The 26,781-nt window shown below is 36.5% G+C and overlaps 1 protein-coding gene and 1 long non-coding RNA gene across 5 annotated transcripts in view; both read left to right on the top strand.

The window, feature by feature from the left end:
- Positions 1-26,781, top strand: part of SEMA3A (semaphorin 3A) — a 434,105-nt gene that overhangs the window by 178,872 nt on the left and 228,452 nt on the right. The gene's annotated exons all lie outside the window — the stretch shown is intronic.
- On the top strand, positions 1,919-18,211 carry LOC116665008. Its single transcript, XR_004321585.1, has 3 exons — positions 1,919-1,993; positions 3,441-3,442; positions 18,200-18,211. It is a non-coding gene; the product is annotated as an uncharacterized LOC116665008 (long non-coding RNA).

Here is a 26,781-nt window from a genome sequence, read left to right on the forward strand (position 1 = left end):
CAATATCACATAATTTCCCCCTCCATCAGTTTACATGCCTCTACCTGGCCCAGTTTTCATCAGGGTTCATATAAACTAATGACATGAGTGTTGTGTCCTAGGATAAACTACTTCAAAGTTATGTTTCACTTCTTATTTTTTCTTAAAATATGTTTTAAAATGTATGTATCAAATAATTAGCATTTTAATTCCAACAATTAGGCCATATGAGATATATTAGAAACACTGTTCTAGTTCTGTAGGATAATAAGGATTGCTAAATATTCTAGTACATATGTTTGTGTGTGTGTGTGTGTGTGTGTACTTTTTTTTCGCCGGTTGACAACTTCAGGCTATTTATTGATCCAGGATACTAGAAGAAGAAAAATTTTCCAACAAAAGAAAGAGAGGAAGGGAGGAAGGGAGAAAGGAAGGAAGGAAGAGGTAGTAAGAGCAAGAAAAGCCTTCTACTAGTTGTGCAGGAAGGTTTATTTTGTTAGCAAGAGGAGTCACTGTGAGATTGCTCATTGATCAGCCGTATGTGTGAGTAGCAAATTAGAACCATTCGTTTTCCTTGAGCTGGAGTTGCAATTCTCAGGAGTGGTGTGGATATACTGATGGGTCATGATTAGATGGAGGTGAATTTCAAGTAATTTGATATTTGTTAAAGGAGCAAACTTTGCAAATGATTTTCTTTAAAGTAAATCAGAACACATTTAGGTTAAGCCTATAATAATAACCCCTTTGCTTCCATTCTGACATTCTGTCTAGAGAGGAACAAAGGGGTAGAGTAATCTAGGTCTGTGAATTGTTCATAACTCTGATAGTGAGTGCCTCTCTACTCAAGGAAACTCTTTGGATGAAAAGTTACACAAACTGAATTCAATTTAGCCTAAGGAAAGAGGTAAATTATTGGAAAGGACGAGGATAGAGGATTGCCTTAGACTTTACTAAAGCAGGCAGTCAAGTATTGAGCCTTTCTCTCTCATTTTCACCCGTGCCACCTTGGCTTCACTTCTCTACTGAAGACCATGTATTCCGGTAAGCTGGAGGTGTGACGGCAAATGTTACAGTTAGCCTCATCCTAGCTTGGGACTCCAAATGGAAAAGCAGAGTTCTCCGTCTCAGTGTATGTATATATGTACACACACACACACACACACACACACACATATACTGAGCATCTAGGTATACTGAGCATGTACATACATAAAGACATATCTCTCAGGGAAAAACTGTGTTTCACTCAGTTTACTAATTTGGTACCACTTCCTCCTTGTAGGCAAATCATCATGTCTATAGAGAAAAGATAATGTACCTGGAGGATCACATTACAATGACATACAGCTCCCCAAAATAAACAGGATACTAATAAGGAAGGAGTGTCCAAAAACAGTAATTCTCTGCTGAGCTGAATGCATAGAATTTTTATGTCTAATTAATTCAATTATTCCCTTCAATAACATTTAGAGAATGGAAATAAAGGAATAGAGTTTCCTAGTCACCATTTCCATTTTAATAGCTGCCCCAATGCAGTTCTAATGTAGTTTGCATACTTATTGCTATAAAAGATTCAGGCAGTTTACAAACAAAAATGAAATTAATACAACAGTCAGGCTTTCAACCGTGCAAAATATTTTTTAAAGTATGTAATATGGTTTATAAAGGGAAAAAAAGGGGGGTTTCTGCCTTAAAGCTACAGCCTTCATTTCATAGCAATGACTAAAAAAAACGTTGATTTAGTTTCGTTAACTAGTTTGTGTGTGTGTTTGTATGTGTGGGTGTTAAAAAATACTTGAAGATTTCTTTAGATATTTTAGACATTTAAATGACCACTGAATCACTTTTGTCATAGCTCTGACTTTCCAACTGTTTTGTGCAGACACAGTCACAAAGCTAAAGGCAATCTTGTTTAAGCAACAAGGATACACTGTACAGCGTAGGGAATTATGACCTATAATGGATTACAGTATGCAAAGATATGGCATCACTATGCTGTACACCAGAAACTAATGTAATATTGTAAATCAACTCTACTTCAATAAAAATAAATCTGCAGAGGTCATCTTGTTACTTTTGACATTATAATATCTTCATTCTTATTAAAGACTTGAAAGTAAAAGTATATATATTATTAAATATAGGTCTTCCTAAGTGGAGATACTTGGAAAAAATTCCATTTTTAAAGAGCCAGACTGTTGCTTACAAGTTAGACTTACACTTTGTTGAGATTAGGTAAAGGATGTTGTTTATTGCCATTTGCTGAAAAATTTCCCCAGTTTTAGGCAAAAGCACTTGGTTCTTAGAATTAAAAACTAAAGTAACTGATCCCTGCCATTAAGAAGTTGGTAATCGTGCACATTTGTAAGGAGGCAGGATAGAGATAAGAGGGTATTTGGAACATATTCTTTAAATAATATACTTAAAAATGTGTAAGTACTTAAAAAGATGTTGTCATACTTTTCTAAAGTTGGTAAAATTCATTTGACAGGTATTTTTACCCAATATGTTGAAAATTAAATTAGGGACTATGAAATGACTTTCATAAATTTGTCTGTATTTCACTTATAATCTCTGTTATTTCTATGTGTATGATAAACAAGCTGTAACTGTGATTTGATAGACACATCAGTGATTAGGTAATGCTTATATATAAGGTTGTAAATATTCTTAATAAGCTCTTGTGTAGAATATTCACAACATTCTTGAAACGTTCTCACAAGTCCTGTGGTGACCAAACCTCAGCTAATTCATCATTCCTATTTTCTCACTCACCAGCTAGAGCAATTTCCTTCCATTTGTGTGCCAGTTGGCACTTCAAGCTTCTTTTCAATTATGTTTTTAATTTTTTTGAGTTGTATTTGGCCTCCACTTTCATTGCAATTTTAGTTAGTACCTCTCTCTCACTAGATGACTCATAAGCCATCTTTTTTCTTTATTAACTCAAAAATGTCAATTCCCCAAACTTGCCGAAGGGTGATGAATTCATATTCTACAGTTACAGACTCACACCGAAGCTGTTTAATTTTCAGTCTCATAGCCGTTCCCGCCAACACTCTGTAATGTTGAAGTGGCCTTTTGTTTTTCCTGCTGTTGTGATACTATTAGGAAAAGTTTTCTAAAACATCGCTTTGACCGATCCGACAATGGTCAGTGGACCCTCATTTCTTACTACATTATGTTCAAATTCTTCGTCTAGCGTTCAAGAAAACTCATTCATGCTGTGACCCCAATAATTTTATAGTGGTGTTTTTACTATTTATTATGTACCATGAACCACTGTCTAATGCCTCATGTATCAGTTGTATCACTTGTGCATTAAAACACATCGTGGGCTTCATGTAAGCAAGACTGCTGGTTGATAGGAGGCAGAGTGCTCAGAGTTTGGGGAGGGAAGGTTCTTGGGAAGGTGGCAGGGAGGAGACCTGCTTTTTAGGTTTTGCCTACAGGGCTGAACCGAGTAGTGCAGACAGAGGTATGTGCAGGGAGATTTTCAAATCGGCAAGCATGGTAGACATAGTAGAATGTAAATATTTAGTTCTGGTTCATTCAAATTATTTCTGAACAGAATAGTATAGCCCTCTGATTACTGAAAGAAAAAAGCAGAACACAATTATAATGAATTCATATTAAGTACTGCTTCTTCAGTGAGGCATTAGACAGTGGTTCATGGTTGCAAGACTCCATTCTGGAATTAGGTTCAGCAGACTGTCTCCTTGTAGTCACAGAAAAAAGGAGGCACAAGCTAAAGCAAAAGCAATAGCTTTGGAATCAAAGGACTATGATTAGATTAAAATCTCAGCCCTCATTCCTGGGGAAGTTTATTAAATTTCCGAGCCCGCGTTAAAGTTCTGAAAACTTCAAAACAAAACTTAGGTAGAAATCTTGAACTATGAATTAGGGTAATCTGGGCTTGGAAATGTGTGCTATTGAGTTCAGACATCAGCAGAGCTGAGAGTTGCTAGGGAAAGGGGCAAGTAGGTCGATGGTTGGGATAAGAACTCAAAATAGCGGCCACACAAGAAACCTGCTTTAGAAAACTGGGGAAGAAGTTTGGACAGCTTCAACCCTTGTAAGAATCTGGGAACAAACTAGTCAACATTAAGATATGATGGCCCAGGACAGCTTACCAGAAACAGTGACTTGGTATCAATTTTTACTGCAGAGCCAAGCAAAGATCTGTTTAGGAGGAGAATGTGCGGGCTAAAGTCAGACTTAAGCAGACTAAAGAAGAGCTCCAAAGCCCTCCCCCTCCGAATTCAAAAACAAATTTTGTTTTTTAGGCATGGGTGTGGCTCATTCTCATGATGAATAATGTTCCAGCGCACCAGAGATCAGTTTAGTTACAACGAGCACCTCAGATCTGTGCACATGAATGCAGTTTATCTGAACCACAGGGTCCACAGTTGGTTGGAAGTCTAATGAAAATACGCTATCTTAATATATCTGGTATCCCTGAATTTATTGCTATTACAGGAGCCAGAAAAGAAACCACGGGAGTAATTTTTCTTATAGAACTTGGCTCTTCAACTGCCATCCTTAGCCAGAAGCCAAATGCGTATTCAAGAAAATTAAAGAGAACAGAGGAAAGAGTTATCCCCGCTGTTGTAGGCCCCCCACGTAGTCTGCTTCAGGTTACTGTTTACTTTCCTCAGATATTTACATTCTCTCCTAACACATTCTGGAATCATCACGTTGAATTGTCTAAAGTATTCCATCTATGTGAAGAGCTGAGAAGATATCTGTAAACTTGTATTGGCAAGAAGATAGACTACTGAACGTGTGAAATATTCATTGATTAAACAAAAACAAAGACTGAACTAATACAAGAAAAAGAAAAAAATAACACAATGTCATAAACAGTAATGGAGGATCAATCATCCATGTCTCTTTGGTGGCAGCAGTGACAATGCTGACTCATTCATAATTTGTTTACATATTTCATTTAAGAAGAAATTAGTTTATGTTACATTTTACATTTAACAGTTTCAGCATGCCAGAATACATTTTTCCCCTTATTCAACTGTCAGTTCTAACACTCTAAAAAAACAGTTCACTAATCATTATTGTAGTTCATATTGAGATGCATTATTTCCATTTAGGACCAAGAGTCATGGTTCTGATTATTGTATATATCTAATATGCACTTTCCTTTTAATAAGCACTGGAGAGATGTATGATAGGTCTCCTGTTTTCAAATACTTTCAAAACTGATGTAGGAAATAATGCGTATGAAAAATCATTTCTGGAGATAACTATTAAAGGCAGTGCGTGGTGTGTATGGATGTGTGTGAGAGAGAGAACCGTAACAGCAAACACTTATAAAGCATCAGCTCTGTGCCAGACTTGTTATAAATGCTTCATATGTAAATATATATATAATTTAATAATAACTTAATCCTATAACAAACTATGTGCTAGATACTTTTATTAAACCCATTTCATAGACACAGAGGGACACACTGTATAACGTATCCCAATGAGGGAATTGAAAAGTAATGCGAAGACAAGCTAAGAAAAAGATGCATGTCCTGTTGCCAAGATTAAAATTATAGACACTTTAGAAGATGGGGATTTTCTAGTTCTGAGGCAAGCTTTCCTGACCTTGTGCTTTGCACTCCCTCAGTATTTTCCAAGTGAGAGTGATTAGGACTTTCAGACCTTGAGTGTTCCTGGCTGCACACATGTGGTTGTCCCCAAGATTAGACAGGAGCACAAATTCCATCACAGGACCAGGTAATGTAATATATTTTAGAATGTATTTGGGAATTGCTTTAAAAATTGGGTCTGTGGCAAAATATATTGCACAACGGCTAATAAAAAGGGAAGATACCATAAGTAAATGAAAAAGTTCCATTTGCTAAAGTGTATAATTGCCATAATTTATTTTTTAGTTATGCCACATTTTGAAAGACCTATACATTGATAATTCAGACCCAAAATTATAGCTTTTTAAAGACAACCTTTTCCACTTCCTCCACAAATAACCATAAGTTTTTGTCTTTCCATGGATCATCCATAAGACATATTCTTTCTGTATGCTTGACCTCAACACTCTGAATCAACCTGGCAGTTGCCACAAGCTCTTAGTCTACACTTTGTGAAATACTTACCTGACCTGTAAGGCTGATGGAAACTAAACAAGAAGAATAATCATTTACATGTTTGCCAAACTAGTACTAGGGCTAGTCTACCTAGTATTGATGAATTAAAATTTGGTTTAAATTTAAATGTTTATACTGGTTATATTTGTTTAAAAATTGATTCATTACCCACACATTTATAGGTAAATTTATACATACAGCTATAGTTATGGATATACATATAAATTTCCTTAGCTCTTTCTCTCCTGGGAAGTAATTTAATGCAGAATAGTTACCGTCTTCTAAAAATGTTGAATGTGTGTTATTGAATATGTACATTAGTATGATTATATATTGAAAATACAGCAATCCTGAAATGGCCGTTATAAATAAGGTATACTTACTATGGTTTCTTAATTGATAAAAAGCAGTAATGTGATCAAAGTAGCATTAAACTTAGAGATGTAAGTGTACAGAGACCTCACAGACAAGGTCAGAAACATATAACCTTGATTTTATAGATGTTCTTAGTTCAAAGGAAACTGTATATATGTTAAAAAAAAATCTCTGTTAAAAGAAGATATCAATATTCAGTTTAATGAATGATTGTAAGAGTTATAAATAGTATTAGTGGTATATTGCTGTTCCCATTATAGTGTCTGATACAGACTATTTATTAAACATATGTGATTATGATAATGATGATGAGTTATATTTTATTCATTTTGTTCTGCCTTAAAGCTCTTAAAGATACACTTGGCTTAAAAGTTTCAGCCATTCTCATATCATTTTATTTTCTCATTTATCATTCACTTGTGCACTTAACAAGTATTTCTGACTAACAACTAAATGGGAGGCACCATTCTATTTGCTGTAGATGCAATGAAGTATAGAAAATGTCTTTGAAAAAATTTCGGCAGATGAAGACATAGAGTGCCAGGAACCCTTGCCACGTATTGGTATCCTCAGTGACCCTTGATCTAGACCTCTCCCTTTCACCAGAAACAGCAGGTGGCCTTGCCCTAATTTTATGGCACATTATACTTCCAAGTGTTCCACTTCCTTTTTTACTGGGCTAATCTCCCAGTTCTTCGCTTACGTCTTCGTTTAATGTCTTCTCCTAACTAATGTCTATTCCTAACTAAACTAACTAATTTATGGCATCTGCATCTCCTCCTGGGTACCATTTGATTGTAGGAAGGGAAGATTCTACCTCTTTCCCAGCACCATAAATGTTCCTGTTTTCTTTTCTAAAGTACCTAGGATTTATTACAGCAAAATTAAATGATAGTTGTTCATTTTCAGCTTCTCCTTTTTTTCTCAGTAGCATATTCAGAGCACAATTTCCCCAAACTGTTCCCCAGAACCTTCCCCATCCCACCCCCCAATACACGCAAACAAATGTATGTATCTTTGTGTCTTTCACCTGAGAAGTCAGTCTTGCATAGATTTAGGGAGCCGATTTCTGTTCTCAAAAATCAGTGGGGTGAAGCAGAAAATTTAGAAAATTTACTCATCTCCTTGGTGGTAATTTACCCTGGTGCTGGCATTCAGATCAAAGACATAAGAAACAAACTCTATCTAAAAAGTATACAACTTACAGAAAATTCATAGGAAAAAAGTATTCTGCATAACCTATCCTCTTTGGTATAAACTGAGTGAAAAAAGTTGTTGACAATCACCATTGATTAGTTAAAAATACAGTGTGGTTTTTCAATGTTCAAATGCTTTATTTTAATCTTCTTGGAAAAAGAATTCATATGAAAGTACATAAAATACAGGTATCTCGACATTGAAGTTGTTCAAACATATTGGTCTCAAAAATGTAAGCTCATCATAAGATATCTTATATCTTTGCCAGAACTTCAGTTTCTTGGTCATGGAAACCAGTCTTGTGCAATAAGGGAAATAAAACAGATGGCAAAGCCACAGCTCAGAAAATAAAAAAAATAATCATCCCTTCTGGTTTAGATAATCCCTAGAGTTTTTCCTTTGAAATAGAACTAGTTTCCTATAGCAATACCTTAAAAAGAAGAATGAGGTTTTGTGGTTGGAATTTATGACTATAAGTGAGGAATCCTAGGTTGTAATTTTGGTTGCACCATTCATGCATTGTCTCTTGGATCAGTAAAATAGCACTGATTAATAAATAAATATTGACAGACTGTTTCTAGGGCTCTGTGAAAAGCACACGAGGCAAATATTCATTGTCACCAGAACTATTTAAAATATTATTATTCAAATATCAGATGGCAAGAAAAATGAAACAGGAGAGATTATTTCTACCAGTCTAAAAATATGTAGAATCATACAGAAACCAAGAATGGATTGTCTGGTTTTTTTTCCTTTTTTTTCACAAGGTTGAAAGAATTGTATTGAAAGGGTAGAATTATCTTCTCAAAATACAGCATATAACTCTTTCTTTGGATTTCCATGTCACATTTTTTCTTTCCTCTGAACTTTTACACAGTGGGAAAAAATTCCTCAAGAGTTCAATAGAAACATCACATTACTAAACATCCATCCATCTGTGAATCCCCATTGTACACAGGAAGTGAGGTGAATTTAATAAAAGTCACAACTAAGCCAGGGCAGCATCTGACCTTTGGAAATAGAAGCTTATAATCAGAAGGCTAGTTCCTACGGAAACCTGAAGTTTTATCTGCCCACTGACCTCCAAGAAGGAACAAACTAAGTAAATGAAGTGCTGGATGTGAGTCTAGATGATGAAGGAGGTGGAACCTGTCATGCTCCCATGCTGCATAAGAATGTGTTGTCAGAAAAAAGGTAGAGAACGAAGCATTGAACACGAAGACTTGATCTCAGAGCTTTAAAGTGAGAGGTGGTTCTCTCTCATATGAGATAAAGAATGAGTATTTGCAATGGCTTTTGAGTTATCACAGAAAAGGTATGAGCACAAAAAATTCAATACCGTTCTATTTAATGTCTGAAATAGAACAAGGAATTTACTATCATGTGTTACCTGACTTTGGCCCGCATGTTTTTCTTTCACTGGTTTATTAAGTTATTTGAGTCGTGACGTGTATTCCATCCAAGCCATGATCTTTATGTTTATGAATATAAACACACCAATTCTTGCCACTATTAAGCACTAGAAAAATTAGTGTCTTTATAAAATTTTGTTTTGGGTCTTTATTGCTTTTCAGTTTCATTTATGGAGAGCCAGCGCACACACCGCTGATGAATCAGATTAGGGAAAATCACAGCAGGGCCTGTTTAGTTTCTGCTGGGAGGCCTTGGCCATCCCCGGTGAGGATTACTGTTTCAGAGCAGGCATACATTCTTGTCCTAAAACAAATGACTTGAGTGTTACGCCAGTGCCCACATGTTTATGCATCTTAATACTTTAAATGTTACCTGATTACATTGTATGAAATTCTAAATATATCCTGAGGAAAATTAAAGTGAATAGAAGTCTGTATTTCAGAACGCAGTACGGCTGGCCCCAGTTTCCTGATGTCCTGGGGGAAGGATGTAAGTTTTAAAACAGGTAGCGTGGTAAACCAGCTTTGCAGTAGATTTGAACTGCAGATGGGTTACTTGTTACAAGTTCAAAGAACTCCAGTAGAGACTAAAATAAAATAAAAAAAAGAAAAATTAAAGTGCCCAGCCTGTTTTTGACGAGTGTCTGACATTTATTACTTCCTTTGGCATTTTTTTTTCCTTAAAAAAAGTCTTGTGTGATTTAGGAGGACCAAACGTCTAGCTGCTACAGAGTCAGAAATTAAGTTAGTCAGAAAACGATATTCCCTTGTTACATTTGATTCATGGAAAACTATGGAGACACTCTCTTTCTCCAAATGATTTTTGACAGTTTTCTAAATCCCCCTTTCAACTATCTTAGCTCGCTCTGTCTGGAATACCTGTGCCATGGGAAAACTCAGAGGGGGAAAGAGAAGAGCAAGAGGACAATATATTCCCCTTTGAGAGTTCAGTTGCTCCAGAATCCATTCCTGCTTCACCAGTGAAGAGGACAGTTGTCAAATAGGCAAAACTGGAAGAGGTGCTGCCTGGCCCATCACAACTCGCTGCATTTCCATTGAGGGAGAAGAGTCATTGTAGGGTTCAGAGTATCTTTATTTATGTCTCATAAACAAGTTTAAAAATAACACCAAAAAAGGATGTTAACCATATGCCATCTCACAGTTTGTGACTAAAGGGGATAAAGTTACCAAAGTTCCCTCCAGCCCTTTGAACTTGAGAGCCAGTGTGCCTTTTCCATTCCATTGTACAATGTGCTAAACAGTAACCCCTTCAGTGCCACTCTGGAGTGTGTGGTAGGTGCCCTTTGTTCAGCAAGCCCAGTACATCACATCATTTTATTTACTGTAGTTAGCGTACTTTCAAACAGAGGCTTACCTTCTCTAGGCTTTTGTTTTCCTGATTTGCCATATAAAAAATAACTTTCAGATAAAAAAAATACTTTCAGATAAGATCATGAAAGAAAACCATAGTTTAAAAAATGTCCAAAAGATCCTTAGGTCTCAGAGCAGTGATCAGCTACATTGAATGTTAACAGGATTTTAAGAATATGTTCCATCATTCAAAAATTGAAGAGTTAAAAGATAAATCATTACTTTCAGATAATGATATACCTTTTAGTATTATAAGGCATACAGGGTAACCACATGAAATAAATTCCTTTCATGAATTCACATACCATTTATCTTGTCCTAAATCTGGTAAAGCAGTATTCTTCAAGCTAACCTTAACATGTCGTTTCTTATAAAAGGAAGTCAATTTTGTAGTTTTTTCCCCTACATTTTGTATATATACTTATACAAATAAAGGGACTGCAAATGTGCAAAACTAACCATACAGAGACTTCAGTTTGGACATCAGTGCAGTGTTGCCAAATTATTCTGTTTTTATTTCTGAAAGTGATTTTGGTATAGCTGCTAATCTCTATGCCGTCTTCCTTTTTTCTCATTAGCAGTATCAGTTCACCTAATGAGGCTGATGATGAGTATGAGCTCAGAACAAAATCATAGGAGTTTTGCAATCAATGGAAATAATACAAAAAAGACATGGGGGAGATCATCCTGTGAAGTTTTCTAGGTTAGATCAAAGAAAAGGGCGAACCATAGACTCCAAAGATATTCACCAAAGACTATAAATTTGAATAATTCTTCAGGTTTCAAATTTCAGCAGAGATGCTGTGGTGTAGCAGATGTGTTCCTATGAATTTCTAGTTGGAATTCTATAATCTTTGTGAGAAAGTCAAGGCTGAATGTGGAAGGAGCCTGGCCTTGAGAGAGCACTGCCGTGAGTGCCGATAGCCTGATTGGAAATCCTAGGTGGAGACAGAAATAAATCTACCACGATCTCAATTCTTTATGCTTTAGTTTAGTCACTTATAACATGGGGGTAAAAGAATAGCAACCGTATGGAATGGTTTGTGATGAGGTAGTATATATGCAGCTGTTAAAAGAATGTCTTTATTATGCTAAATGTTCAAATATATTAATTATTTCTATTTGTTATATTATTATTCATTTTGAGCCAAGGCCTACTCATGCCAGGTTCTTAATGTTCCCGAGTACTTCACTCTGCGATGGTTATCTACTTTCAAGTTAGAGCTTTGCAACCTCATCCTAATCCTGTCTGCCTCTCACGGGGACTTGGTCTCCAAGAGTCAAAAATACAACTCCAAAAATACACATGCTTCATAGATGAAGTTCTTGCAAAATCTGACTTTCTTAAAAATTGAAGAAGGCTATTAGAAATAATGTTGCCATGAACCTCTTATAAATGTCTTTGGTCCATGTACTTAGGCCCACAGACATGGCCAAACTGTTCCTAGTGGCATGCAGAATAGATCAAACTAATCCATGATGATGAATGCCTGGTTAGTAATTACCTGTCTAGATGGGTGGTGGTTACATGGTATATAAAGACTTGTCACCTGGCACTTAAAATGTGTGCAGTTTATATTTGTCAGACTAAAATTAAAATGTTTAAATATGTTTGAAGAAGAGGTATCTGAAAGTAAGGATTTCATGAAATGCATGGTATTTCAAATTTACCTTGGAAGTATTATGGTTCATTATCCTCAGATTTCAGTTCTCAGGGAAGTCCCTAAGCCATTGTACGTCAAGCCATAGGTAAAAGTCCTAATTTTAGGCCACGTGCTCAGCTCTATCTCCCTCCATTGTTCCTCCTACTTAGTTTTGCTGACCTTCAAATCATTTCTTGTTATTTAATGAAAACTTTAGCACCCAATTCATTTCTTTTTTCCATCCAAATATTATTGCCATCTTATGCAAATTCAGTGTTTCTGTTTTTGCTCAGCTGACAACCATCCCTCTCATTTCCTTGGTCTCATCTCCACTTGTCTCACCCTGAGTGACTAAATCTGATGGCCACATCTGCTCCTTGTCATCACCATGAAGGATTTGGAATAAAAGACTGGGACAACTAAATCCATCACAGCCTCCTTCCCTTGGCACTCTCATCCAGCTCTTCCCAGTAAAGCATTTCTTTGTCTCATCCACACATCCGGTAGCCTGATGTTTCTGTTTTATAAATTGTTACAATTTTTTCATTTCTTCACAATCTCCCTTGTTCAGTTTATAATTCCCGAGCAGGATAATCCCTCACTTCTCCAGGCAGTTGAAATCCTTTGCCTCTTCCTCCCAAACCCCAGTCTTCTGATCATGTGAACCACCTGTCATCTCCATGCTTCCGCCAGAACTACTAGAGAAAAATCACAAAACAATGACATTCATGAACACTAACCAGGCCCTGATGCTGCCCGTTAATTTTTAGTTTTCTTCATCAACTCTCTCCACAGTTTTCCACAGCAATCTTTTCAAAATATATTTATCTCTTCCACTTACAGCCTTTCCCTTCCTCCAGCCCACCCTCTCAGAGATTACTTAAGCCACTACCTGCAGTGGAGAAAATAATAACCATCACATGAGAACTGTCCCAACTTTCTGCCACCTGATGTGACTGTCTCGTTACTGTAACTGTCTCATCACTGCTGGTCTTCTTATTCCCTCTTAGTACAGCAGGAGATGTTTTCTTCCTCCTGTTCAAATTGTGTTCTCGACCTCATTATCTATTTCCTTCTTGAAGCTCTCACTCTGTCTTCTAATCCTTCACTCCTGTAGCTTCAGCTTTTACTTCTATACTAGATAGTTCTTATCATGATTTTACAAGATGTCTTCCATCTAAATCTTCCCTCTTCCTAGCCCTCTCTTGCTGCTTCTCTCCTTTTTCTCTTCTTCCTGTCACAGATAAGTATCTACATTATGTAGATGTATACATACATGTCTTAACATATAACCATGTATCATACATACATACATACATGTGTAATATATTGCACATCTGTATCTATCATGTGTAAGATACATACATGTATATCTAATACATAAATTGTACATCTGTATCTTTCTGCACAATTTTTATCTCTACAAAACTGATCTCATTAAATTTGAAAGTAAGTGATAACTGTTTCACTTAATCTAATAGACACTTTGCAACCATTGTCATAGATTTTGTCTTTTGGACGCTCTTACCCCTACACTAGAAACTCTGTGAGGGCTGGGACTACATGTCTTACTACACTTGTTTTTTGTTTGTTTGTTTGTTTTTATAGGTAAAACATTTTATTTATTTTTGTTTGGTTGGTTTTTTGTTTTGTTTTTTTTTAATCTGGCAATAGGGATTTAACTTTTTTAAACATTTTTTATTGAGTTATAGGCATTTTACAATGTTGTGTCAAATTCTAGTGTGCTGTGCTTGTATCTCTAAACCCTTCACAGTAAGTTCTCAGTAAATATTTACTATGGGATTTAATTAATATTGTAGAAGTCATATAATACTCTTTATCAGAACTTGCATTTAGAAAAACATTGATCTCTGTAGAAAGAATAATTTTGTTACTTAAGCACAAAGGAAATATTTACTAAAGCTTTCAGTGTCAAGCTCTGTTATTCAACTTTAAGTTCACACTTTTAGCATTTTTAATCGATGGGTTTATATAACGCATTTTCTGTAAATGGACAGAAGAGTAAAATAATGTATTTTATATTACATCATCCAGTATAGCTTGATTCCTCACTGTATGACAGAGACTCTTAATACTTGTATGTCATCCTGAATACTCTGTAGGTGAGAACTTGTTCTAACTTTTATGTATGGGAAAATTTGGTTTTCACAAATGATTAGGGAACTGTCTTAGTAAGCAGTGATATTTCTGACAGATTCATAACTTATGAAGGAGACTTTCACCAAAAGGTCTTTTACGTATAGCCCATTTTGTTGTATATGCTGCAGTGAACTCAATATTACATCTGGAAAGAAGTCTCAGTCCTCCTGTGTTATCCTGTGGTTTGCCTTTCTATGGAGATCAAAATTCTTCTATCTGAGTATGAATGGCTTTTCCATCTTTCATCTTTCATAAATGATTATCAACCCCATCCTGCCTGGCTGACTATTAAATTATGTGTTACTGTGTTCTAGCAGCACCACGGAATCACTGCCCACCAGATGACAGTCAGGTGGTCTAATGCTGATCTTATTCTTGTTCGATACTTACCAGCATCTCTCCAGAGAACAATGCCGTTCAGGGAAGAGGATTGCTTGCAGTATTTTCTTTCCATCCATTCTAGCACATGCTCAGGAATAGTCTAATCTTGGACTGATCTGAATCTTCAAACAGTTGCATATCATTTTGATCACTAATAGAATAACTTGAATAATAGAATCTTATTTTTAAAGCCGTATTATTCTTATGGTTTTATTTATTATAAGAATATGTGATATTAAATTTCTCAGGACCCTAAGAATAAATTTCTCCAGCCTTAGTACCAGGAATAAGCATAGAATATCTTGTCCACAATTGGTTTCTTTTGTTTTGAGGACCTTGAATCACATTTTTGGTTCTATTAACCCTCTTATCTAAGTAGTCCGGCTACTTGGCATGGGGAAAAAGGTCCAGGACCTCCTATCGTTCTAGGTTAGTCCGAAGAGAGCTCCTAATTCTTGCGAGAATACTGTAGCTTCAGTGACCCAGGAAATCCTACCAGTTGATCTAAGAATAAAACTGCTTTTGTTGCTCAGGGGAAGCCCAGTATGTGGTGAGGCTGGTTGACTCATGTAATAGTAAGTTTTGTGGAAAGGGCACTGAGGTGGTCACTAGACATGTAGCATGGTTTCTGCAGGAACTGCTCCACCGACAAACTTTCAAGCTGTAAAGAAATACAGCTTATTTGAGTCAGCCTTCTGGCTAGAAAATAGTCTCCCAGTCTTCACTTAAGCATAGATGTCCTCACTTAAGGATAAATGAGAACACACTGCTTATCCTGGAGTTGGTTCTTGTGACCATGTGTACCGTCTTCAAGTCCTCCTGTCCACTTGGAAACAGACGCTTGGCTCCCAGTCATGTAAATCAGTCCTCCTGGCTTCTAACCTGCTGTTTCTCAGTCTGAAATTTCAACCCAGCTGCTCTCCTGATCACTTACCAAAGTATAGTACCTTGGATCAGCAAATGATACTTTTCATTTTGACCAATACCCTTGAAAACCCAAAGCATCATAACATTGATAAAATTAAAGGTAACCAAATGCACAAAATAAAGAAACCAATAGTGTTATTAAAGCTATACTTTGTTGAATTTTGACAAGCATTTCTCTTGTTGCATAAATGCTTTAAAAGTTGTGGGTTACGTTTAAACCTATTTATACTGCAAAATTCTTATGGTAGGAAAAACCCTATAGGAAGAGGAGGCTCTATGAATTTCATCACTACATCCCATTTCCATTTAACTCTTTAGGAAATTATCTACATGCAGGACCTGGGCATTTTTGCCAAATTGAACAGAAAACAAAAGTAAGAATTAAATACTCTGTAATTGACAAAAGTTGATTCCTAATAGGTTTTGTAGCAAGTGATAAAATCAGAATAAATACTGTAACTCTGGAATGTTTCCTTCATTGTGTATTTTTTTTTATCTTAGATAACTTGTTAATAAAGGTAGCCACTTGAAGAAAGTTTCCATGACTTAAGAAATAGTGGACTGTCAACTTATATTGAATAGTGAAAGCAGATTAAAATGAAAATGTAAAGTGTCAAGCTTGTTTTAGAGTTAGGGGGAAAAAAAAAACATATTGGCTTATGGCCAAAATATTTGGCTCCCAAATGTCATCTTTAGAACGACTTTTAAAACCCACTGTGACTGCTTCTCCCTCCTCTCAACTCGCAGCAGGCTAAAGCAGACCTCACTCAGTCCCACACAGATGTGGACAGAGAAACTGCTCATTATCAATCAACGAACACAAACAAGTTGAAGACTGCTCAGTCCCCCCTGTTAAAGGTAAGGGGGCTTAGAGACCCCAAAGAGTTTATTATTCTGGGACTGAGATCATCAGAGTCATTTGATTTTGACTTGCACAGGAGCCACAAAGGTTAAATTGAGGTTAAGTTTCCCAAACAAAGTGGAAGCAATTAAACAGTTAAATTATGTTGCTTTATTTTCTTTGTTTTTTAACCAAGAGACCCAAAAAAGTATAAAAATGTGAATTCTTATATATTGTTTAGTAACAAAAATGATACACAAGAAATTGCCTTTTATGCTTAATTATATGCTTCTACACACCATTTTTTCACTAAAAATCACAAGAGAATAGTATGTATATATCCAGCCAGTAACTGATTATAGGATTTCTGTCTTTGCAAGAGGATGTGTAAGGACTTCTGAAGTCAATACTTTTTGATTAGGCAGGAAAAAAAAATCAAGCTTCTTGAAATGGGATAATAATATTTACGTTTGTTTGAGTATGGTCAGTTAGAAGGAAAACCAGTCACAGAGTCAAAAGACCTGGATGTAGCTGTTTTTCCTCCCTGAGAGGGTTATGCAACCATAACCTACTTTATTTTATGCAAGCCATTTCTACGTTTATTGTCTCACTGGACTTCTAAAATAGTTTTATAAGGTAGAGGGGCAGTTGACAAATGAAAAAAAGAACTCAGATTATGTGACTTGCCCAAGACCACACATTTAGTAAGAGTTGGAGCCAGGCTCTAATTTACCGCTAATTCCATGTATTACATAGTGTCACACCTAGAATCATTTAAGTATCATGGAGTATTTCATTTTATCTCTTATTTTAAAAATTGGTGGTATTCTTAAAGAACAACTTTATAGCACTATAAACAATAGTTGATATACTATTTACTGAATCCTTATGTCCGAAAAAAAAAAAGCCTGAACCCCCGCCATGGGGAATAGGATACTTGGATGTATTGATTGTGTCTGCATATGTCAGCAAAAAGAAGTTGAAAAATATTTGGATTGTGACCAATTCAAGTCCTCTTCTTACTAAATTTCTTTTCCAGTTTTGTCTGAATTGCTATTCTAATAAGAAATACTCCCCTGCCTTAGGTTAATCTAAAAGAGTTTCACTAGAGGAGTCAATAAAAGAGGAAGGGTGGACTTGAAGAACAGCCCTTTCAGAGATTCTCTGGATCCTGGGTAATCTTCAGGTACAGAGGCTGAAAGGTTGTGGGGGGGGGGAGGTTTCAGGGAACATGACTCCCATAAGGAACCGGAGGCCTTGTAACTACCAAGGTCTAGAGAAGCACTTTATTCCTCTGAAACAGGGAAGGGAAGAAACTGAGCTGCACAAAATGTTGCACTGGTTTGCTGAGTATAGACACACCCAGGTTTCCTGTTCTACATGAGGTTAGAGCTTGGATCACAGATGTCCAGCCAAATGTGGCCTTGCTCTGACCCAGATCGTGCCACTAGAGAAGGACTAGTCACTCTGAGGAGCAGGGTATTTTTGTTATTGTTCCTTGAAGCCATACACTCCCTTGCAGTGGGAACATTGGGCTATTAAAGGCTTTAAAGAAACTTTTTGTTGTGTCTCCTAGATGGAGACCCTCCCAGCACACAATGTGTAATTTAGAAAAAAAGAGAAGAAGTCTGATCAAAGAGTGGAATTTTTAGGTGGTATGCCTAAAGAAAATCTTTTAGCACTCTAAACAGTCATTGGCATGATGTTTATTGAAACAAGTGTCTGAAAAAATATGTTAAGTCTCATAGATGACTGGGCAAAAGAATGTGGTTTTTATCTATGGGTAGAAAAAGTAGAGACAAATTCTAGAGGAAACTAAATGTATATCTGCTGATGCTCAAGAAAAGACAAGTATTCAGTTTATGGTAAAATACTTTCTTGACCACATGCCACAACCTCCCAGCAAAAGGTTAGAATGCTCATGGTCCCCACTTGTCGTGAAGTGTTTGCTTGCTGAAGCATGCATCACACTTATGCATGAGTGTTGCAGAAACTATTCATAATTCTTGATTTGTCAGAATGGTGTGGTTAAGAACTTGAAGTACTGTTAAATTTTCTTTCAATAATTTTCTCTCTGATAAAATATTGGCAGCCTTTTTAAAGGACAGGCTAGAAAATATTTGATGAGGAAGCAGAGAATTGGTGGAGGAAAATGCACATGAGAAAACTGGTAGTAATTGTATTTAGGTACTAGTTATGTCTGTCATTACTAGTACAGTATATTACTAGTACTAGTACAGAAAAGAGACTACAAATTCCAGTTTCTATCTTGAAGTGATAAAGGCAGATAGGATGTTTGGAAAAAGATTGATTGATTGATTGGATGGTGACAATGGAATGATCACTTTATACTGCCCAACAGAAAGCAGGAAGTAGTTCAATGTATCATTTTTTCTCAACTATAAAGGGGAGAATGTAGTCAGTTTGTCCTGGTGTAGTCCAGAAGATAAATCATGCCTAAAGGAACTTGAAGAAATAATTTAAACTGAACATATATGTTACCTTCTAAACACTGAGTTGATCAACATCTGTAGCTTTTAAGTTCTAAGCCTCGTGCTGTCTGAGCACGAGGCTTCTGGACAGCTGCCTGGTGGGAGCAGCGGTGGTGGTGAATGCACTGGTTATGACATTGGTGGCTCACTGAGTTTATTCAGAGTTTTGGAGGCAAAATAGTTATTTACTCAACTTCTTTCAGATAATTACTTTCTCTTCTTCATCTGTTTACCGGCCAGTCACAAGGTTTTGTTTTATGTTGAAAGTTTTTATCACTCTGTATTGACTTATCTTTTCTTAACCTAAGGGTTTTGTTACTGAAATTTATTTTGCTTAAAATTCGTAACTTTTTTCCAAATGCAAATGTTATACACACCAACTTTGTGATATCTGTTAGCTCTAGAAACAGAGAGAGAGACTTGCTGCTTTTTTATTACCTTTTTCAATTCTCTAAAATCTAAAATATGATGTAGTGATTAGGAACAAATATGTGAATGTGTTAATGTTGGTTTAATGTTGACGGTGGATATCTGAGTGAATGCCTATACAACTGTTTTCTGTAAAGTTAAAATACTTACATTTCATGTTTTTTTAAAAGCTCAACATCCTCATTGTGGAACCACTAGAGATTAAAAATAAGAAAATTCATTCATTCATGTAGCTACACTCAGAATTAATTACTTTAGAATGTGAGAATAGGTCTTTCTAGGTTTACTTTTTAAATATACATTCTCATAAATTTTTGTTGGCTTGTTAAATTTCCACAATTTTTTCATACACTGTACAATTAGATATTTTAGCATTTTGTCTTTAGTATTCATATTTCACCAAGTTTTGCCACTGAAAGCATTTCTGATATCATTATACTTAAAAATCATGACATATAATTATATCATCATACTGCAGCATATCATTTTGCAATTATGGATCTATTCTCCTTTTATTAAATGTTTGGATTTTTTTCAGTTATTTTCTGCTGAAAATGTCACTGTCATAAATAACTCATTCTGATAAATTCCTTAGGACTGTTTTTTAGTAGTTAAGTTACAGGGTCAAATGCAACACACATTTATAGTTCTTATACATGGTATACATATCAAGCTGTTTCCTAGGATGGTCTAGTTTCTCCTGTGAGAAAAGCATGCTAGTGCTTAATTGATTAAACCCTCCTCTACACTGAGAAAAATAAATAAGGTTTTGGATTTTTGTTAATTTAGGGGCAAAAAATATTATCTCAATCAAATAGAACATTAAATATGTGTGTATATTACACAGTGCCATGAATTTCTCATTTTAGAGACAACCTTGCTGTGATCTAGGGTGTTAGTAAGTTTATATATATATACATATATATATGTAAATGAATCCTATGTTATATTTGTAACAAGACAATAGTAACAGTTTGGGGGTTTTGGGGGGGTTTGTATAAATTAGATTTTATGTAGTCGTTCTGTTGTTTGTTACCATTTTTTCCATTGCCTTTGTGCTAGGAAAGTCCCTGTATTAATTTCCTAGAATTGCAGTGATTGATTACCACAAACTTGTTGTCTTAAGTTAGCAAAAATTTATTCTCTCACAATTCTGGAGGCCAGAAGTCCAACATCTGCATCACTGGGCTGCAATCAAGGTGGGAAGGGCCATGCTCCTTCCACAGGCTCTCGGAGAGAATCCATTACTTGCTTTTTCCAGTTTCTGGAGCTGTCTTCCTTGGCTCAAGGCCCTTTCTTCCATCTTCAATGCCAGCAATGGAACATCTTCAAATCTTTCTTTCTGGTTCCATCTTCACCGTCTGAGTGTGTGTCTAACTCCCACTACCTCTCTCTTGTAAGGGCACTTGGGATGGCATGTAGGGCCCACCTGGGATAACTCAGGAAATCTCATTTCAAGGGCCTTAGCCTAATCACATCTCAAAAGCTTTACAGTTGAGGCAACATATACAGGTTTCAGAGATTAGGACCTGGTATCTTTTGATGGCCATTATTTAGCCTACTACCTCTTTTAAAAGCCATTTATGATAAGTTAAATGTTCACTTCTGTATTTTTTCAGTCCTCTTAATAATTCTCTGTCTCTTACTCTGCATTTGAATCTGATGTATCAAGACTAACTTCCGTGTTTGTCTGATAATGTTTACAGCAAACATTACTCTTTATTTTAGGATCCTGAATATCTAGCTATCATTTAGGTGGAAATAGGTGATTTAAAGCACTTGAGAATCTACATGATATTTTAAAATTATAGTTTATATATCCTACTTTTGATTAAAACACTCATTGTTCAGACTAATAATACTGAAAGAAAATAATGCTTTCTGTCTATAAAATTATAGAAAAAAACTATTCTACTGCATTGTATCAAACCTTAAAATTTACTTGGAGGAGGTAGTTTTTTATAATCTTTTTTTTTTTAAATCACAATGGTCTTTACCTAGACTCATAATGATAGAATTAGTGATTGTGTATGAAACGCTGTCCTTTGTAAAAGTAACTTCATCCAAAGATGGCTTACAAAGAGATTAAAGTCAGTAATGTGATTTTGTCTTTAATTTGAACTCTTCGGATTTAGTGTTTCAGATCTCATTATATTCCTCAAAATAAGTAAAAAAATATTCTGACCACAGTTGTTTTTCTTTTATGATCCAATTTTTAGACTATAAAAAGAAATTACTACCTATAAAATATAATTGGCATTGCATTTTTAGTCAGCAAGATAACCAGATGCTTTAAAAACAAAAAGAATTCATTATACAAGATTCTCAAAACTTGTTCTGAGTAATTATTTCATCAAATAACTGTTCTGATATTTTAAAATATTTATTACTCGTGTCTTTGATTTTTCTTTGATATTTGAGTGTAAAATGAATATGCCACACGGCTACATAAAATAGATCACTCACAAAGGGTTTAGTGGGTGCAGATGCCTATGGACAAAGGAATCAGTTTATTTGCAAAAAAAAATTTTTTTAGATAAAATGTCTGATGTTTCATAAATTGAAAAATAATTTCTGGGGGAGTGGCCAAGATGGCAGAGTAGAAGGATGCTCTTAGCTCACCTTCTCCCACGAATATACCGAGAGAGACATCCGCAGACCCACCCATTCACTCAGAATATCTGCTGAACTTTGACAGAACATGGATTTTTTCAAAAGACAAGATTCCTCACAAATCTGGTAAGAGGGGGGAAAAAAAAAAGAAGAAAAAGGAAATTAGTGTGGGACCTGTCCCGCTGGGAGGGAGCAGCAAAGGAGAAATAGCGCTCTTACGCTGGGACTCCCCCTCTCCAATGGAGAGGTCAGCAGGGATGGAGGGGGGACCCCTGAGGCTCAAGGCTCGGACCTGTGCAGAGAAGCCCTTAGCCGACAAAACTAAATGAAATGGGCACAAAGGGTCCCTGCAACCCCCAACCCTACACGCAAGCCTGTGGGGGTAGCCCGGGACTGGCTGCCCGAGCTGAGTGGAGGACTGGGGCTGCCGCTGGTCTGCTGGTGGGCGAGCTAGTCCCACAGGCTGCGAGGCTGCAGCTTTCCTGTGGCTGGTGTCCACTTTCTGGTAGGCAAGGCCAGACCAGGCTCGCCGGTGGCTGGAGGCTGGAGGAGAGCAAGGGATCTTAAGGCAGCCAGTCTGCTGGTGGGTGGGGCTGTGTCCCCACCCAGTTAGTTGCTTGGTGTGAAAAGTCTTAATATGGAATGGCGGGCATGGGCATGGGCATGGGCATGGGCATGGGCAGGGCTGAGTCCTGAGGCTAGTAAGTTAGAGGGAGGATTCCAAAATGGCTCTTACCTGCACCAGAGTCCAAGTGGTAAAATGAGCTGAGAAAAATGACGGCCACCAATGTCCATGTCCCCAAGAGTGAGCTCTCATTGCTTCCTGCTTATCTGGGAGACTTTCCGAGATCAGGGGTAGATCTGACCCAGGCTCCTTTCAAATTATGGCTTCTGATCTGGGTACCAGAGCGTGTGACATTTTGTGTGTGCCCTTTAGGAGTGGAGTTTCAATTCCCCACAGTCCTCTGAGCCTCCTGAAAGTAAGCCCCGCTGGCCTTCAGAGCCAGGTGTTCCAGGGATTCATCTTCCTGGAGCAGGACCCCTGGGCTGGGGTCCCAAGGGGTCTCAGACGCCTCTCTCCTCGTGGAGAACCCCTGTGATTGTAAAACTATCCCCCTATTTGTTGGTCACTCGTCTCCGGTATGGGTCCCGACTGTGCCGCGACTCTGCCCCTCCTACCTGTCTAACTGTGGTTCCTTCTTTATATCTTTAGTTACACAAGATCTTTTCTGGTACGTTCTGTTCTTTTTCAGCCATCAGTGTTCTGTAAATAGTTGTAATTCGGGTGTGCCCATGAGAGGACATGAGCTCAGGCTCTTTCTACTCTGCCGTCTTGGCTAATCTCTCTATTAGGGTTATTTTCAACTCAGTAATTGCTCCACTAAAAAATTCACTTCACTACATGTTTACTCTAACTTTTAACAAACCTTACAGGTGAAGTAGTTCATGGTCCAGTATTACATAGTTTCCAATATGAATCACATTATTATAGACTTCCTATTTTTACATCGAAGAGGAAAATGATGCTTCCTTATCCCTCCCCAGAGTTGCGTTAAGCAGGCAATACCTGTTAAACTGATGAGAAAGCCAAGATGAAAATAGAAAGAAAAATCTACACTGCTTGCTATAAGTGTTCAAGGAATGAGACCACATTACAGTATTATTGACTATTTCATTCCATGATTGAAATATTTCTCAAGGCTTTTAGGTATTCTTGGCTACTTTTTAATTAGCACTTAAGTGAAAATTACCCATTAATTTAAATTGTATTCATTAACAGAAAGGCAATTTTTATTTTTTGTCATATGCAAAAATTTCACACTTGAGAATTTGTCCATGAAATTCTACTACACAGAATATGCTGTGGTAGACAGTCTATATTCATTTTATCCTGACAACAACCCTATGAAGTAAATACTGTTTTTCTTGTTTTTTTTTAATGGGAAAATTAAAAACAGACAGGTTAAATAAGTAGCAAAAATCAAAAACCCAGTAAGCATGTGGATTTGAGGGTTAAAATATATTTTATAAAAGCATTTCTGCTTTGTAAGAGTATTTGCCAGAAACATAATTTTTACACAAGAGAATAAATGTATGCAAGAAACTTTTGTTCTTGAACAATGAATGTAATCAACAGTAAAAAAAAAAAAAAGATTAATTACTCTGAAGACAATATTGTATGATTGAGAAATTCCATGTTGCCTTGACTTTTGTCTTCCGTCAGACCAAGTCTTTAGGTCAGCACACGAGTTATGGAAAGTCTACAGAGTTACTGAAATAACCTAAAAAGAAGAGTAGAACAACTCCAGATGCAGTTCCACCTCCATCACTTCTTATTTTCCTAAGTCTAAAACTATATTCCTCATTCAGTTGATTGCTTGTTACTCAGTGCATACTAGGGAGGAACTTGATAATGTCAGGAGCCACCGAGGCTGTCCTAAGGAAAAATCTGACCCTCGGTTCAGGCTCCTGGAAAGAATCTGAGGTGGTGCTGAGATGGAAAGCACCTAGAACAGCAAAGATGACTAAATGTTTGTGAAATATGAATCTGTGTTTGTGTAAAGCATTCTTTTGCATTTAAACAGAAGTTGGAGGCCTTTCAAGAAAATGGATGAAAATACAAACGTCAAGTGAGTTTTGAAAGAAAATTAGAAGGAAAATGTGTCTCTCCAACATGTTCCGTGCAATTGAATGTCATATTTTTCTAGGTGCTGGGGTTAAAATGAAGAGAAGAACATGTCAAAAGAAGTACAGTTAAGAAAGAAGGGGTAGACAGCAATGCTCTTCTTTACAAAGGATAGTTGGTCTGTACAAGCTTGTTAATTTTGTTGTTAAAAGCTTCTATGTCTCCAGAAGATTTATGTGTGTGTGTGTGTGTGTGTGTGTGTGTGTGTGTGTCTGTGTGTGTGTGTGTCTGTGTTTGAATGAGCAATATATCACTGACAGATGTGTTCACATCTGTTATGCTGGCCATGGATTTTTATGTTACTATTTGGAAAACTGGGTATTTTTGCTTTTTATATTTTGAAACCTGCTTTTAGTTGCAGGCAGGTTTTTAAATATTATATTTGTTCAATTATTTTCTCATATTGGGGTGCCTCTTTATTTTAAGTGATGCTTTTTATTTATCGTTTTGTCAGATATTAATAAAGCTATACCAGTTTTCTTTCAATTAGCATTTAATTTAATTATATATATAATATATATACACATACACACATACATATATATGTATATTTACCTCCTTTTGTTTTCAGCACTTTTCCCTCTTTTTTTTCTTCTCTATAAGAACCAAGGCTAAGAATTCCATTATATACCCTGTAAGAAGGGTATTATTCTATTTTCCAAAGTGAGAAGGTCACTTTTCAGGCTCTGAGATTATTTCTTACCCAGCTTGGCCTTGGCTTTGTCTCTTGACCCCTACACTTTCCCATTAAAATGCATGTTCCTGCTTAGCAAGGTAGGCTGATGTCCTCAGTGTGCTAATTTATCTCACCGGCTCCAGACTTTCCAGTCCTTTCTGGGCTCTGAAGTTTTCTCATTCTTCCCAGGACTTTTTTTTTTTTTTTTTTTTTTTGAGCTTAGTAGCATCTGGAAACTTTCCTGTAGCTATCCGGTATGCCATGTTAATTAGCATTTAAATAGTATAACAAGGCTCTTTTTAAAAACGAAATTGAGAAGATGCAATCTTGATCCTAAATAGAGTTTTAAGATGCTGTAACCACCTTGTTTCCAGTCTCCCCCAAAATTATCATCTAAAAGCTTCTCCTCCTACTGATCATCTTCCCTTTTGTGGTGACTCATGGTCTCTCTCTGTCTAACTTCATGGATTCTTATTCCTGGCCTACATTATATACTATTACACAACTAACATCTATTCCCCTTTCTCCTATATTCATACCCTGTGGGTAGACACATATTTATTGGCTACTTACTATGATTTAAACACTGTGCTTGGAACTGAGCAACTAAGACACATTTCCTGTGGTCACCAAGGCCAAAGGATAATCTGGAAAATAGTATGTATAAATGAGCCATTTCAGTAGAGTGAGATACGTGCAAATAAATGTGTTGTATGTACCAAGGCTGGTGTGATTCACTATGTCTGTGAGATTCAGGAATGGCCTCCGGGAAGCATATCAAGTGAAGAGGTTTTTAGAGTATAATTAGGGCTTCTTCCCAGTCAGAACAAGAGCATCCAGTCAAATGATTAGATTGTACATGTATATTTCACTGTGATAAGCTAAGATTTTGCATAAATTGTAAATACATCAGAATAACTGGGACAGGCTACTAACAGAGAGATGTTAGAAGATAGAAATACTGACAAGGAACTGGACTATTAAAAGCCATTTTTTACAATGCCAAGAAAAGAGAAAGCATTGAAAGACTTTGTATAAGAGAATAATATTGAGTATTCTTTTTAATTAGGTAACTATATAGCAAGTTTTGAGGTTACTGTAAAGGCATCATCAAGAGACATTGAGGTACCAAACCAAGCTGATGGTAGCAGGGATAGGAGCAGAACCAGACAAAGCAAGGGTTGACAGTGAAATGAGAAGAATATGGCGATTGATTAGATTTTAAAAATATACTGGAGATAGAAGAGCTCAGATAACTTAAAAAACATGGTTGACTTCGGGGTATTGAAACTATTATATGCTTTGGAGAAAAGTATAAATGAAAGAAGAGTGATTTATTTGGGATAAAAATTAATTTAACTTTGTCCCCTGTTGAAGTTGAACTCTGTAGAGGATATCTATGTGGCTATGTCTCCAAAGCAGATAGAAATACAAGTTTTGGAAGCTGAAGGAGAGTGAGTTCAGAGATACTGATTTGGAAATTATCAGAATATAC

The sequence above is a fragment of the Camelus ferus genome, chromosome 7, assembly GCF_009834535.1.
Source record: "Camelus ferus isolate YT-003-E chromosome 7, BCGSAC_Cfer_1.0, whole genome shotgun sequence".
Taxonomy (NCBI): domain Eukaryota; kingdom Metazoa; phylum Chordata; class Mammalia; order Artiodactyla; family Camelidae; genus Camelus; species Camelus ferus.